This window comes from Macrotis lagotis, chromosome 1 (assembly GCF_037893015.1).
Source record: "Macrotis lagotis isolate mMagLag1 chromosome 1, bilby.v1.9.chrom.fasta, whole genome shotgun sequence".
NCBI classification, from domain to species: Eukaryota; Metazoa; Chordata; class Mammalia; order Peramelemorphia; family Peramelidae; genus Macrotis; species Macrotis lagotis.
Genome location: NC_133658.1, coordinates 696,432,699 through 696,447,919, shown reverse-complemented (window position 1 = coordinate 696,447,919; position 15,221 = coordinate 696,432,699). Strand labels below are relative to the sequence as shown.

The window sequence follows — 15,221 nt, the reverse complement described above, 5'->3', positions numbered from 1 at the left end:
ATTCTTCTCATGGCATTCTTCTCTCTGTTCAGTCACCTCTCCATGTGGCTGCATTAGGGGTTGGGGAGAAGTGGCAAAAAGGCAATGAATTTGTGTCTATAATATTCTTGACTATTCTACCACATCAGTAGACAATCACAAGAAAGCTAATGTCAACTATATTTAAGCCATCCAAATGAGGATGGTTTCCAGACTTAAAAACTGATTCTTAGTAGAATGTTAGAGGGACTAGCTAAAAGAGGAATGAGGTTGACATCAGGCCAGAATGCTAACCCTGAATAACACCTAACTCCTAACTGGAAATGCAAATAGCCTCTGAGGGGAAAAAAAAAACTCCTAATGACAAAAACACCTAAGAAATAGATGAAATAACCACTGAATAGAATGAATTCCTCCCAGGCGTGATTTTCTTTTTGAGTGGCCCAGGAGGAAATACTTAAGTATTCTGGCAGCCCACACCCATAGTTCTTTTAATCTTACAAATATATTTGAACAATTTTTCTCCCAGTATTAGAAAACTTTTTTTCAATTTTCCTGTACATGTATTTTTCTCAAAATTTTAGGGCATCCAAAGCTAAAGCACTATGATAGGAAGAGAGAAGAATGTGCTTTTGTGCACTCTGCCTCAAGCATGTAATTGGAAAGAAGAAAACCATCAGAAAAGAGAAGAAAGATAAGACATTCAGGCATTGAGTTGGCATTTTTTTGAAAGTGATGACTTACACTGGATAACTGAGGGATTGTTCCATTATAAAAAAGGAAAACAGAAGCTGTAAGACTAAAATAGTCTACAGCATATTTGAGTAGGGTCCCTTCGTAGTAAATTTTGGAACTTCTTCATACTTCCCAGTATTTATGCTTTGGAGAAAGGTGAATTTCTGTCAGTATTTGACAGTATAGGTGCAGATACTAAAGAATAAATAACTTCTAAAGTGTAGAGTGAGGGAAAAAGCCATCAACCATGAATTGTGTTTCTATGTAGCTTTCTGTTATATATAGATTTGTTTGAGGAATACCTCCTTGTTTTGGCTAGGGCCATTAGTATACAACAGTGGTTACTGGCTGAATTTACTCTTCTAATATGATTTGAAAAACTTATAAAATTTAGATATTTATTAGACTCAAAAACATTTGTTTACCCAGGGTTCAAATCAAAATACAGTCATAACAGATAAAAATTAGTATTAAAATTTTTTTAAAAACTAATCATGAAAATCATATCTTTATCATATCATATATGTCATTCTTGTTGTTCAATCATGTCCAACTCATTGTTACCTCATTTGAGGTTATCTTGGCAAAAATACTAGTGTGGTTTGTCATTTCCTTCTCTAATTCATTTTACAAATGAAGAAATTGAAGCAAACAGGGTTAAGTAACTTGCTTAAAGTCATATAGGTAATAAGTCCCTGAGGTCAAATTTGAACTCAGGAAGATGTATCTTCTTGGCTTGAGGTCCAACACTCTATCTATTACTCCACCTGGCTGCCCATAGGTATTTTCATGTTGTCTTCCCCATTAAAATGTTTGCTCTGGCAGAGATGATCTTTTTTTCCTTTCTTTGTAACCTTGGTGCCCAGTGCTTGGAACACAGTCCTTAATAAATGCTTGTTTACTTCATAACAATGGACATTTGTTAGCATCTACATTTTAGCTATTCAAATAACTTTATTGATGGAAAGATATTTTTTCAAGAGAATATTAGAGACCTTTTGATTTACATTTTTGAGCACAATACATTATCAAATTAATGATAGAAATATTTAATTATTCTACTTTTAATTTCAAGCTAGTAACAAGTATAACTGTCTTTAGAACCCATTAATGATAAAGATATTTCCTATTTAATATCCACTACAGTTAATGCAGAAGATTTGATTAGCTCATAGAAGAATGAAATAAAGTGCTTATTCTACTAATTTTCTAAAAAAAAACATTGCTTTCTTTAGTTAGTGGATTATGTATTTTTTCTATATTTTAGGTTAATATGTGTTTATTAATATGTCTGCTAGAGAATGAGTCAGGTAAAAACATTAATTCTGCCTCAACAACAATATGAAACTCTCCTCTACCATTCTATGCTGGATAAAGTAAGTTTTTTAGTCAGTTGTTCAGTTTAATCTTTAAGGGTGAATTAATCTCACTATTTGTATACCTATCAACATTTGTGTGCTTAGGCATTTATCTACACAAATATTAAATTACCTAGGTTAGGGTAGGTATTTCTAGGATAGGGACTTCTTTTTCCTTCTTTATATCTGAAAACCTTGTAACATACCTAGTGGAACATAGAAATTATTTAATAAATGTATGTTTATTGATTCATTGATCGAAGAGGAAGCATAAAAGATTGAAAAAAAAGATGAATGCCAAGCTCAGACCATTTGGAAAGGTCTACATTATGGTGATATGGAGGAAATAAAGTTGAAAGACTTAAAAAAACAGGGGGGAAAACTAAGACTGTGGTGCCTTTGAAGCCAAGGACAGAGATTGCACTCTATAAGAAGAGGGGTTGATAATGTAGAAATGTAGATAATGTAGAAACAAGAGAGTTATTAAAATATCATTGAATTTTCCATTTAGCCTAGGTAGGATAATTTGCCTTTTGCCATTGGTGAATTTAGAAAGACTAGTTTTGGTAAAACTATAGGCATGGCAATCATATTGACAGACACAGGAGAGGGTGGATGCTGAGAATGAAGACATTCGCTATAGGCAATGTTTTCAAGAAATATAGCAGTACAAGGGGAAAAAAGGGATGCTTCACTTTTTTAAGAAAGAGGAAAGAAGGGGAGATTCTGAGAAGATAGCAGCATGGGTCAGAAAATTTCAGCCTTTCCAGATTTTCTCTGCAGACAAGACAAAAGGACACCTCAGGGTGTAGTAGAGTGGTAAAAAATAATAGGGCAAAATAGTGTTCATCCTGGGAAAATGGGAGATGATCAGAAGAAAGATCCCAGGACAGAGAGTCTTCCTGAGTGAAGTGTAATTACCTCTAGGCTGGTTCCCTGAAACCACAAGCAAGCTGCAAACTCTTAAAGCCACTGAATTGGGAGGTAGTCTCAGCAATAGGAATTTTCATTTCTCAGACAATGGGAGGAGTCAGGCATCTGGGCAAGGGAAGAATGGGGGAATCTCTGCTGATATACTTCTTCTTTCACAACATGACTAATATGAAAATATCTGAAACACAATTGTACGTGTACAATATGTCCTTTACCTTGGAGAAGACCATGATATCAGAGGATGTGATGTCATGACATGCACAAGAATTGGAGTAAGAGGGTGCTATGCTAAGTTACCAGCCTCACTTTCTTCTCTTGAACCATTTGGTTCAATGGGCAAATATGAGTCAGGATGACTGGAGATGGCCCTGGATGTGAGATGGAGAGGGTTAAGTGACTTGTCCATGGTCACATAGCTAATAAGTGTCAAGTGTTTGAGGCTAGATTTGAACTCTTGTCCTCCTGACTCCAAGTTCAGTGCTCTATCCACTGTGCCACCTAGCTGCCCACATGTGGGCAACCTGTACAACAGATCAGGTTGCTCACTGCCCTGGGAAGTGGATAGGAAAGAGAGGGTGGTAGAAAAATGTGAAATGCAAAAGCTTGCAAAAGAATGAATGTTGAAAACTATCTTTGCACGTAACTGGAAAAAAGAAAAGAAAAAGAAAGATGTCCTGAAGAATTAGAATAAGAGGGGGAAAGTAGAAATAAAAAATCCTCCAATCATCATCTGAAAGAGATCATAAGAGGAAAAACTACAGGAATATCATAGCCAAATTCCAAAACAACCAAATTAAGAGAAAATATTATAAGCAACAAGAAGAAAAAACAATTCAAATAGAGAGGAACCACAATTAGAATTAGACAAGACCTAGCAGCAACTATGTTAAAAGACCACAGATCTTGGATCAACAAAGAACAAAAATATTGGGATTGCAGCAAAAAATATCATACCCAATAAAGTTAAGTATAGTCCTAAACCAAAAATAATAGGAAATTCAGTGAATTGCCAGACATTCAGGATTTTGTCATAAAAAAGACTTGAACTCAATAGAAAATATGATATACAAGGTCCAAGAGAAAAATAAGATAAGCATCAAAGAATAATTAATTCACAAGGGAATCAATAAGGACAAATTGTTTACTTTTTAATATGTGGAAATGTAAAACATAATTGAAAGACTATAATTATAAAAAGTAAAGTGGTATAGGAAAAGATAAAAACAACAAGTTTCTCATACAAATGAGGTGCAAGAGAAAGAACTGATACAGAGGAATTAGATGGGGGTGGGGGAAAGATTGCTGTTTCTGGAATTCTACTCTCATGGGGAATGAGTTAAAGAGGGAACAATACATATATATATATATATATATATATATATATATATCTAGAAAGACTATATAAGTCTTTTGAATTCAGAAAGCAATAAGAAGGTAAAGATATAAGGAGGGTAAAGAGATAGAGGGTGAAGGAATGGGTTGTAGATTAATGGGAATGGAATAAAGAAGGAATAAATTATTCATTTGGAAGGGTATAAATTCTAGATTCAGACAGAAAAAAGGGGTTAAGGGTATAAGGAGGGGGAGAGGATAAGGAAGGAATTCTTGGAGCTGTTGTGGGTTAAGGAATAGGAGGACAAGACAATGGGTAGAAATAAAGCAAAGGAATGAGGAAGGATAAGAATAGGGTGAGAAAGATGGTTAGGAAAATAGGAAGAAAATAACCAGTAATTATAACTTAGAATGTGAATTTGGATGGATTCACCTATAAATGGAAACAGATACAATATTAAAAAATTATATGTGTGTATGTGTATGTATACATATATTTACATATAGATGATAGATAGATAGATAGATAGATAGATAGATAGATAGATAGATAGATATCCATCCATCCTTAATTGTAGCCTTCTTAGGGGTAGGGATAGAAAGAGGAAAAAATAGTAAACAGGGCACAACAGTTAGCAAAAGAAAACCTACAAGGAAATGAACAAAAGATGGACATCTTTGAACACACTCTGTAGTATTTATTATATAGGTTTTCTTGAAGTGGAACTTTATTGCATTATATTGAATTCTCTCATTCTGCTGTGAACATGGCATTGTTTTTTTTTCTTCTTTTTGCGTTTTTTAAAAATAAATTTAAAAAAGAAAATGTAGATCTTAAAATGTTCTCAGACAAATATGCAGAAACAAACAGTGATTGAAGATTGCAGGTTCTTTTTTTTATATATTTTTGCAAGGCAAATGGGGTTAAATGGCTTTCCCAAAGCCACACATCTAGGCAATGAAGTGTCTGAGGTCAGATTTGAACTCAGGTACTCCTGACTCCAGGACAAGTGCTCTATTATCCACTGCGCCACCTAGCCGCCCAGAGATTGAAGATTCTTGAGAGAGAGAAGGGGGGGGAGAGAGAGAGAGAGAGAGAGAGAGAGAGAGAGAGAGAGAGAGAGAGAGAGAGAGATTAAGAGGTGGTGAGTACTGCATCAAAGTCCTGTATGAACCAAGAGAAAGACACAATTTAATTTTTTCAGCCTAAGAACAAACTACCCTACCTGATAGCAGATAGGAGAATGGAAAATCCAAACAGTTAAGCAAGTGCTATCAGTGGATTGATAAGTTCAGGAACTAGGACTAGTTCTCAAGACTACTATTCCTTTGTTCTCTGTTTTGTTCCAGAAAGGGAGTTCACAGACAACAGATAAAGAATCTCAGGCAGAGAATGAGTGGAGTACCTCCAGGGATCTGTCCTTGGTCCTGTTGTTGAACATTTTTTAATATCAGTATTCAAATAGAGCATTATTTTATTTGTTTGTCCTGGAGGCAATAGGAAGCCTCTGGAGTTTATTGAGGAAGGGGTTACATGATCAGACCTGTATTTATTTTAGTGATTGAATAGAAATAGACTGGAGCAGGGAGAGACTTGAGGCAGGTGGATAGAGGCACTGATATTGCCTTTTTACAGTGTAGAAGGTTATACTAAAAAAATTCTACAGAACCTTCCAATTCTAAAGTTTATTATTCTAAGTGGTTACTACACATGAATTTCAAAGTAAAGATAAATCCTCTTTAGGTGAGAATAAAGACTATAATTACTTATTTAGGAATCATCATAAAGAGCCATAAGAAGGAACCAAATTAAGAGAAAAAAGGTATGGAGGGTGGAGCAGGGAAGAATATGGAACAAAGTCTGACTCTGTAGTATTGCCCACAGTTGGGGACTGGAAGGGAAAAATGGATCAGAGCAAAAAGGATGATGGAAATCAGAAAAGTGGGAAGAAAATGAGAATTGGGAAATGCCACAGAATCAAAATATGTAAAAGGTTCCATTGTGGAAAGATGAGCTAAAATGTTCAAATGCTATAATGAGTGCTTTCTTTGGCAAGACACATACTAAAATTGGACTGATACAGAGAAAATTAGCATGTCACTGCACACAGATGACACACAAATTCTGAAACATTTCATATTTTTCCCAAACAAGTTTTAACTACTGTAATAAAATCAAAGTGATTAAAAACTAAAAGAACAACCACTTGATTGGATAAAAGAAATTCTTGAGAAACTAGTTACAGTACCATGGCTAAGGAATAAAATGACAGTTTAGGTAAGTGAAGTGCTCTATATAAAGCACTTGATTTGAGAAATTTATCTAGAAAAGGAAATTTTAAAATGGAACAATATAGTGGTAGGGAGATGAATTGAAATATTTATAATATGAGGGACAAATGTTCATGTTTGAAGGTAGAGATGAAGGAGCCAAGAGAAAATAGAGAATGAGAAGATGATGAGGATACATATAATGATAGAAGCAAAGCCCTGGAATTTGAGTACAGAATAAGTATAGGGGTATAGTTATTTCTGAAAAAGAGAGACATTGCCCCTAAGAACAAAAGATAAATAGAATCAATATATAAATAGAGATTTACAGAGGTTTCTAAGTGAGAAATTTTTTCAATTAGGTAAGGGTTATGACCTTTTCCTGAGTTTTGAACAAGTAAAAATGCTGAGAGATAAAACCCAAGGAAAGTTAGGAAAGTTTAGAATGATGATGATGATGTTTGTCCTTCAGGAAGGTGATGCAATGAAATGCACATACATTGCATTTGAGTGTGGGGATGCTGGGCTAAGACACCAGCCTCATTTTCTCCTCCAGAACCATCTGAGTCCAATGGCCAGATATGAATCAGGATGACTGGAAATGACCCTGAATGTGAGGCAATCAGACTGAAGTGTCCAAAGTCACACAACAAGCTAGTGTCAAGTGTCTGAGGTCAAATTTGAATTCGGGTTCTATCCACTGTACCACCTTGCTGTCCCATTTAGAATAGTTGTCCTGGGAAGGATGCTTAATCAAAACAGATTGATCAATTAATAAATCTACAAGCTTTTATTGAGTGTTTATTATGTATCAAATAGACCAGCTAGATGGCTCATTGGATAGAGTCTGAGAGTTGGAGTCAAGAAGATTCATCTTCCTGAGTTCAAATCAGACCTCATATGCTTATTAACTGTATGACCCTGGGCAAGTCACTTAACCCTGTTTGCCTCAATTTCCTCATATATAAAATGAGCCAGAGAAGGAAATAATAAAGCACTCTAGTGCCTCTGCCAAGAAAACCCCAAATGGGGTCACAAAGGGTTGGACACAACTGAAATGACTGAACAATAACAAAGAAATGAAACAAGTAGTGTATAGACTCTGGGGCCAAAAAAAAAACCATGAGAAACACTCACTGGATGAACAAGTTTGAATGAATTATATCAGAGGAAACAACATGCATATGTTTGAGTAAATATAAAATATCCAAGAAAAAACACGATAAATTTTCAGAGGGGAGACTCTAGTAGCTATGGGGATAAGAAAAGACTTCAAGAAGGTAGTATTTCAGCTGTGCTTTGAAAAAAACTAGAAATTCTTGGTACAGAATAAGGATCATTACTCTGGAGGGAGAACCCAAGTTCAAATCCCTTCCTCTGATGCCCACTGCCTCTGTTACTCTGGGTAAGTCACATAGCCTCCCTTGATCTCACTTCTCTGTAATACATAGAAGATTGAACTTGATGGCTTCTGAGGTCACTACTAACTCTATACCTTTCATGTTATGTTACACAACACATGAAAGCGTAGCATGTGCAATAATCCTGGAAAGGTAGTTGATGCTAGATTGTAGAGGACTTTAAAAACCCAACAGAGAAGTTTGCATTTTTTCCTATAGATATTAAGTAGCTACTGGTAGTTTTAAAGTAGGAAAGTGATATAATAATTGGAAAAGAAAGAAATAAGCATTTTGATATAGTACCTACTATGTACCAGATACAATATTGTTTATTTATAAATATTATCACATTTGATTTTCATAACAACCTTGTTTTATATATATATATATATATATATATATAGTTATCCCCATTTTATAGTTGAGGAAACTGAGGCAAGCAGATCAAGTGATTTACCCAGGGTCTAGAAAGCTAGCAAGTAAAATGAAAGTAAGTAAAATCAAAGGCATAAAGGAATTATTAAGTAGCAGCTAATTTTAGTTTTCTTAATCATTTCTGAATAATTTTCAACATTCACATCCTGACTTTAATGATTATAAAATATGGGACCTTAACCAACTCACTTAATGATTCTGACTTTATAGGGGTTGCAATTGAAAGGTACCTCTAGCTGGAACCCTCTTCCATTCACAGACTGTCCAAATATATCCTGGTCTTTTGTGAAAAATATGGTGATGGTGATATAAAGAATCCCAGATGTGGGTTAGGATATGAAACTGGTGTAGCTATGGCCATGGTAGTTGCTAAGTGAGTCTAGTGGGAGCTACAGCCCTTCCATAGAGGTCTATGGATGTCATTGTCAGTAACCTCACAGCTGTTATTTGTCCTTCATTCTCAAAGAAAACCATGACATCAGGAGAACGATGCCATGACATGCACATAAATTGGATTAGAATGAGGAAGTGCTGTGCAATGTAACCAGCCTCACTTTCTCCTCCAGTGGGTCCAGTGGTCAGATATGAATCAGGACAACTGGAGATGGTCCTGGATGCGAGACAGAGTCAAGCAACTTGCCCAAGGTCAGACAGCTAGTAAATTTCAAGTGCCTGAGGGCACATTTGAACTCAGGTCCTCTTGACTTCAGGGCCAGTTCCCTGTCCATTGTGCCACCTCAGAGACCCCCACATGCAGAACTCTAAAGAGTAAGAGCCAAGAAGGAAAGTCTCTTGCAAAAGGTAGGATTTGAGTTAAATCCTGAAGGAGTTCATAGAAGTCATTTTGAATGAAACAGAGACTTTCATTCATTTAGTTCATATGATACCTTTTTTAAATCCCTTAGGTGAAGGAAAAGGGAACAGGGATGGAAAAATGTTCTTCCAAAACTGCTCTCTGAGTCTTTCTCCCTTTCCATGGCCTCAAAGATCCCTTTGCCTTCTGTGTGACCACTCAGTTTCTGGACTAAAACAGAGGACCCACAGGAAACATATTTTTCATAGCTCAAGTATCATTTTGACCAGTGTTTTCCTTTGTCAAAATAACCATCCTAATATATGAATGATGTTGGTGTCTTGCTAGGCATCCTAGGGAAAAAAGATGTTAGTAAATTCATTCTTAAGTTGCACATTGCCCCTATAATTGTCTCAGTAACTGTGACAATGATTCCAGCTCTTCACATATTCTTGACCCTGTAGAGTTGACTGAGAGAAAAGGAGAGAAAGTCTGTAGGAGGAATAAAACACTGTCCTCTTCTTAGAAAAAATGTCAAAAAGTCAATTTTGGGTAGATTCAGAATCCTTGTCCAGAAAGTACCTGTTTAAGGGGATAAGGACCAGGAAGTACTAGAGGAACAGGTACATGAGGCTAATAGAGTCAGTAATTAGGCCAAGTCTTCAGTGTCGGAAAGTTTAGGAAACTCTCTAACTAGGTATGTATTTAGAAGGAACAATGAGTGACCTTCCCTTCCCTTGATACATCCAAAATATACCAGACCAATTGGCATATCACTGTTAGGGGTTGGGCTACAATCCATGCCTTCATGTTCTCCTAGTTCAACCCATTCCTGAGGGCTGTCTTAGGTGTTACAGATGTGTTTCCAATCACATTATACCAAGACTATAACAATATTTACTATTCGTGAATCTCAGCATTTTGGTTTCAAATACAAATGGATCACAAAGGGATTCCTTATATTAAATACTTCAGGACCCTGTTTTAGTATTTCCTTTAAGGATGTCCAGTTGAGAGGTGAATTTCAGTACTTTCTGTTCTCAAATAAGTTGAAGATGACCCCAGAGTCTTGCAGGTGATGTCCCCATTGCCCAATAGGATCTTATGTCTAAAAGCTTACATAATGTGATGGTGGGCAGAGTAATTTGGCTATACTATCTGGCAGTCAATAATATGGACATAGATCATAGCCCAGGACAGCTCTTTGAACACCTGAACAACTATGTTGGGGAGACATACATTCTCTCTTACCAGCAACTTAACACCTCAACAAGGGCTTTGTAAACATTAAAGTGTTTGAAAAATACAAATTCTGCTTATTAATGTAATAGTCCCCCCAAACTCACATCTTGAACAGGGAATGAATAGTTTCTTCTCTTCTCCCTCCCCTAGTTATTCTCACTATTATTTAATTGTTGATTTCATTAGTTCTTGATTGCAATTGGGAAAGCCAGAGAAGCAAATCAGAGTTGGAAACCAGAGGTGACTCAGGACAATGAAAAGTTCACAACTGAGATAATATTTTTGATTAGAAAAACTGTTGTCTCTGTGGTGTTTTATTAGTTCTTTGTTTTTATGCTTTTGTTTAATCTTTGTATTTTTGCATGTGTTTATTTTTTACTTTGTCAAAATTGCTTTTAAGTATTTCTTTAACTCTAAGCTACAATGTCAAAACTGTAGGGTGATTTAATTAGACTGAAACCTCCTGGCAGATGACCAATAAAAGGAAAGCTCCATTAGTACAAATTGCACTGCAATAAATATGGCAAAAACCAATCTAGAAACCAAAAGAGTTTTAATATCATTTGTGTCAAATGTTTCTATTCCCATATCATAAAATATCTGGGTATCATTCGTAGATCTCATGTTCCTCTAAAATATGGGAGAAACCTCTGGCCAATCAATAAGTAAGTATTTACTAAACACTGAGTATGTGCCTGGTAACTGAGCATATAAAGGGGAAACATAAACTTATCCTATTCTAATGGAAGTAAAGAACAGGGACATAGAGAAGTATGTACCTATAAATATGGATCTTCAAATATGTCCATACATTTTGCTAGGACAGGAAAAAATAAAGGATAAAAAATAATAGTTTTCAGTAGAATAAAGATAATGTATGGAGATAATCTGTCCAATGAAGTGATATTTGTAAAGGGTTTCGCAAATGTTAAAGTGCTTGCTTGATAAATGTGAGCTATTAGTGCCTTGGACTTCTCATCTTAAACATGCTGCTTCTTGTCTCATGTTAGCTTTTGGGGGTAAATCAGACAGCTCCCGTGGGTGCACAGTCTTCACTATTGTTTTAGTTGACTATTTCCTTTGGTTCCAGGTGTGTTTCAATAGCAAGGTTTAATAGCAATATCAGCTTTAATTTTTTTTGTTTTAGCTGGTGAGGATGTCACTGTTAAGTCCTTTTAAGAAGGTGGTTTGCCTAGGGCTCCTGTGAAATGGAAAACTGTCAAGGTTGATCCCTACTATCCCTAGAGATAAAACTACTCTTATTCTTTTGCTACCTAAATTAAAAAAGCACAATTTTTTCCAGTCAAGTTTCTCTTAATTGACGGAGATTTCTCCTAATAATATTATAGTGATGCTTTTAGATAGCTCTTTTAGGAATGTATCTCATTTGGGACTTCTAAGCAGCCAGAACGACAGGTACTATTACTATCTCTACCTTATAGATGAGGAAATTGAGACCAAAAAAAAAGATGACATGGCTTGTTAACAATCACAGAGCTAAAAATATTTGAGTCAGGATTTGAATTCATATCTTTCTGACTTGATGTTCTGAACATTATCCAATGTGTTCCTTAGGTGCCTAATAAATACTTAAAAAATTAAAAAAGACTAGTATATTGAACTGTGTCATCCTATATCATCAAACCATCCAATCCCCTGGTGAGAGAATGCTGTGTATTTATCAATCAACTTAGTTTTGTAAACATATTAATTCTACTTGGCAGGTTGGATTTGAAGTTTATGCATCATCTTCCAGAAGAGGATTTTTGTTTTTGCCACTCAAGTATTTAGTGTTTTCTCTTCTTATGATGGCTCCAAAATCATAATAAGGTTGCAAAAGCTGGAATTTATTGCAGGAAGCGGTCTCTAGATGCTGCTTTGCCCTCCTGTACTGTGTGTGCTGCTGTTCACTTTATGATTAGTGGGAATGCTGATGAATCCTTTAACAGAAACCTGACCTGTATTTTAAGAGGCATGCTGTTAAGAAGCAGGCAAGTGGAGCATGGAAGAACTTTGGTTCATTTGTGGATAAGGTCAAGTGAGACTCTATAGACATTGCAAACTTACTCCTTCCCAACATGGGAAAAGAAAATAGTGTGGAAATTCTCTGATCAAGACATTCCATTTTCAGTTCTCAGCTGCCAATACCAATACTTCTGAATGATTACCAAATGCTTGTTATTTGCATGTTGATGCAGGAATCTTGGCACTTCCTCTCACTCAACTGAGACCATGTCCACTTTATAATAATGACTATTAAAAGCATCTTTCCAAATATGAACTGCAAGTTCATATTCCTTCAGTACATATTCAGTGATTGCCAATTTTATAAGTTTTACATGCATTAACTGAGAAGTCCAAGATAACTAATAGAGACAACACTTCTTGGACTGTTGCATCACATATCCAGATCTGATCAATGTCATTGTTTTTCCTAGGTCCAGTGTATTCTGATCTTTCTGTAATTTTCTTAAATTCATATTTAATTAGTTACAATGAAGAAAAAAATATAAAAATACTTAAATTCTGAAGTTTTGTTTTTAATCATGAAATGGATCTTTATTTTTCAGTGTTAACATATTCATTCATCACCAGGACCATAGAAGGAATTAATATACCAAGACTAAAAGAATTTGGGATCCACTTTTCCTAAAGTCAATTTATTGTATGTATATGTGTGTATATATATATATATATATATATATGTATATGTATATATGTATAAGTATATATTTATATATACATATGTATAGATAGATATAATTATTGAGCACCTACTATATGCAGGGAAGCCTGGGATTAGTGTAGGAGACACAGAGGTAAAAATGGAATAATTCTATCCCTAAGGAGCTTGTATTTTAATAGGAAGAAAGATTAAATATGCATAAATGCATAGAATATACAAAGCAATTTCAAGAAGAAAGAGGTACCAGCAATTGGAGGCCTCTGTAAAGGTTTTTTTGTATCAGATGCCTACACCTGGATTGGGCTTCAAATAGGACTAGAGATGATGCTGAAACAATTTATAAAAAGCTTAATAAAATAGATAGACTTTTAATTCAAACCTGAAAAGAAAAAAAGCCACTGTCTTATTCCTCTAATGCAGGACAAAAAAAGCTTAGTGGGATTTTCTGCCTAGTCTCAAAGACACACAACTCTTTTTCATTTTGTCAAGCCCCTAGAGTGATGTCTAAAATAACTAATGGGCATTGACCAAGTTCCTTCCACATCAGGACTTAGTGGAAAGGGAGGGTAAAGAGAAGGAAGAGTAGAGACCTCTTTTGGAAGTAGCATTAACTCTCTCAGACTTCTTAGGAATCATTCTGTAAATTAAAATTTCAGCAATTGGAAGAAAAAACATCTGCCCAGGTCTCTATGTAGTTTCCAAACTATTGCTTCTAAGGGCCATTTTTTATCAAGGAAGAAATTTGATGTGAGTATCATTAGACTCTCAAAATGTTAGGTTGTGTCTCCATCACCAGGATGAACTGAATGTGGGACTGAAAATAACTATGCTTTACAACTAGTCAATCCCACATTCAGTTCCCAACTAATGCATAGCACAGTGTCTGGCAAATGGTGGACCTTGTCCTTCATTCTCAAAGAGGATCAAAATAACATCACTATGTGAGAGTCAAGTTAGGGTATCTGATTGTGGCTGATCATACCAATACAAGTTCAGAATGCCCTACCACAAGTAGGACACAAAAAAGACCATGTGAATAATTGGGGTGAATTCTCCAAACTTGTGCCTGGCAAATAGTGGAAACTTAATAAACTTAATACAGGTTTACTGACTGCTTTACTATTGGTGGGTTATGACAAATTAGACTGACTAAATTTTGCGTGTTTGCAAATAGATACTACCTAATATAATTACAGGTCCTGATAAAGTATATAGTGTATATTGCATATAGGAGATGCTTCCTTTGTAGCCTGGGAATGTCATTTCCCCAATGCCTAACTTATAGAAGTAGTGAATAGAATTTAGCTCATTCTTTGACCCATTTTTGGACCAATAAAATGATACTATTCAATGAAGAACAGAACTTCCAGTTCAGTGATGCAGTCGCAAGAAAAAAAAAATACTTTCTGGGGAAATATACAGCTTAACTTTCTTCTTCCATATCTCTAGCACTCAGCATACCCTTGAGAGCCATAAGACTCTGTTGACTGTAGGACAAACTACAAGTTGCACAGCTTGGCATTTAAAGCTCTTAATAATCTAGCTACATCCTAGCTGTCCAGCAGGTTTTATTACCTGTCACTCTCCTCAACACACCTTTTCCAGCCTATTTACACTTCCCTGTATCTGACATTTTACCTTACTCCACCAAAGTAAGGTAACCATATAGCTCTACAGACCATGTTTCTGAAGTATACTCCATCCACACATGCAATTCTAATAAACCCGAGCTTTCTTCAAGCCTCAGTTCATGTGCTATCTCCTGTTAGAATGCTTTTGTGAGCTATTCTGTCATTAGTGAATTCTCCTCAAATTAGTGAATATCATGCAAGTCCATTTGATTGTACAATCAGTCATTTCAGCTAGCTGCATCTGACTCTGTGACTCTAATTTGAGGTTTTCTTAGTGAGGATATTTTCCATTTCCTCTCCAGCTCATTTTACAAGTAAGAAAAATTGAGGCAAGGAGGGATAAGTGTCTAGCATCTACTCTTTATTTTCTTGTCTTTATGCACATTTCACCTTTTGTAGATCAGAGTGTTTTCCTCATCTATTCAT

At 35.6% G+C, this 15,221-nt stretch overlaps 1 protein-coding gene and 1 non-coding gene across 2 annotated transcripts in view; both read left to right on the top strand.

Annotated features, from left to right (window-relative positions):
- Nucleotides 1-15,221, top strand: part of B3GALT1 (beta-1,3-galactosyltransferase 1) — an 802,587-nt gene that overhangs the window by 536,678 nt on the left and 250,688 nt on the right. The window lies entirely within an intron of this gene.
- Nucleotides 6,380-6,482, top strand: LOC141510549 (U6 spliceosomal RNA). The gene has a single exon (XR_012475017.1). It is a non-coding gene; the product is annotated as a U6 spliceosomal RNA (small nuclear RNA).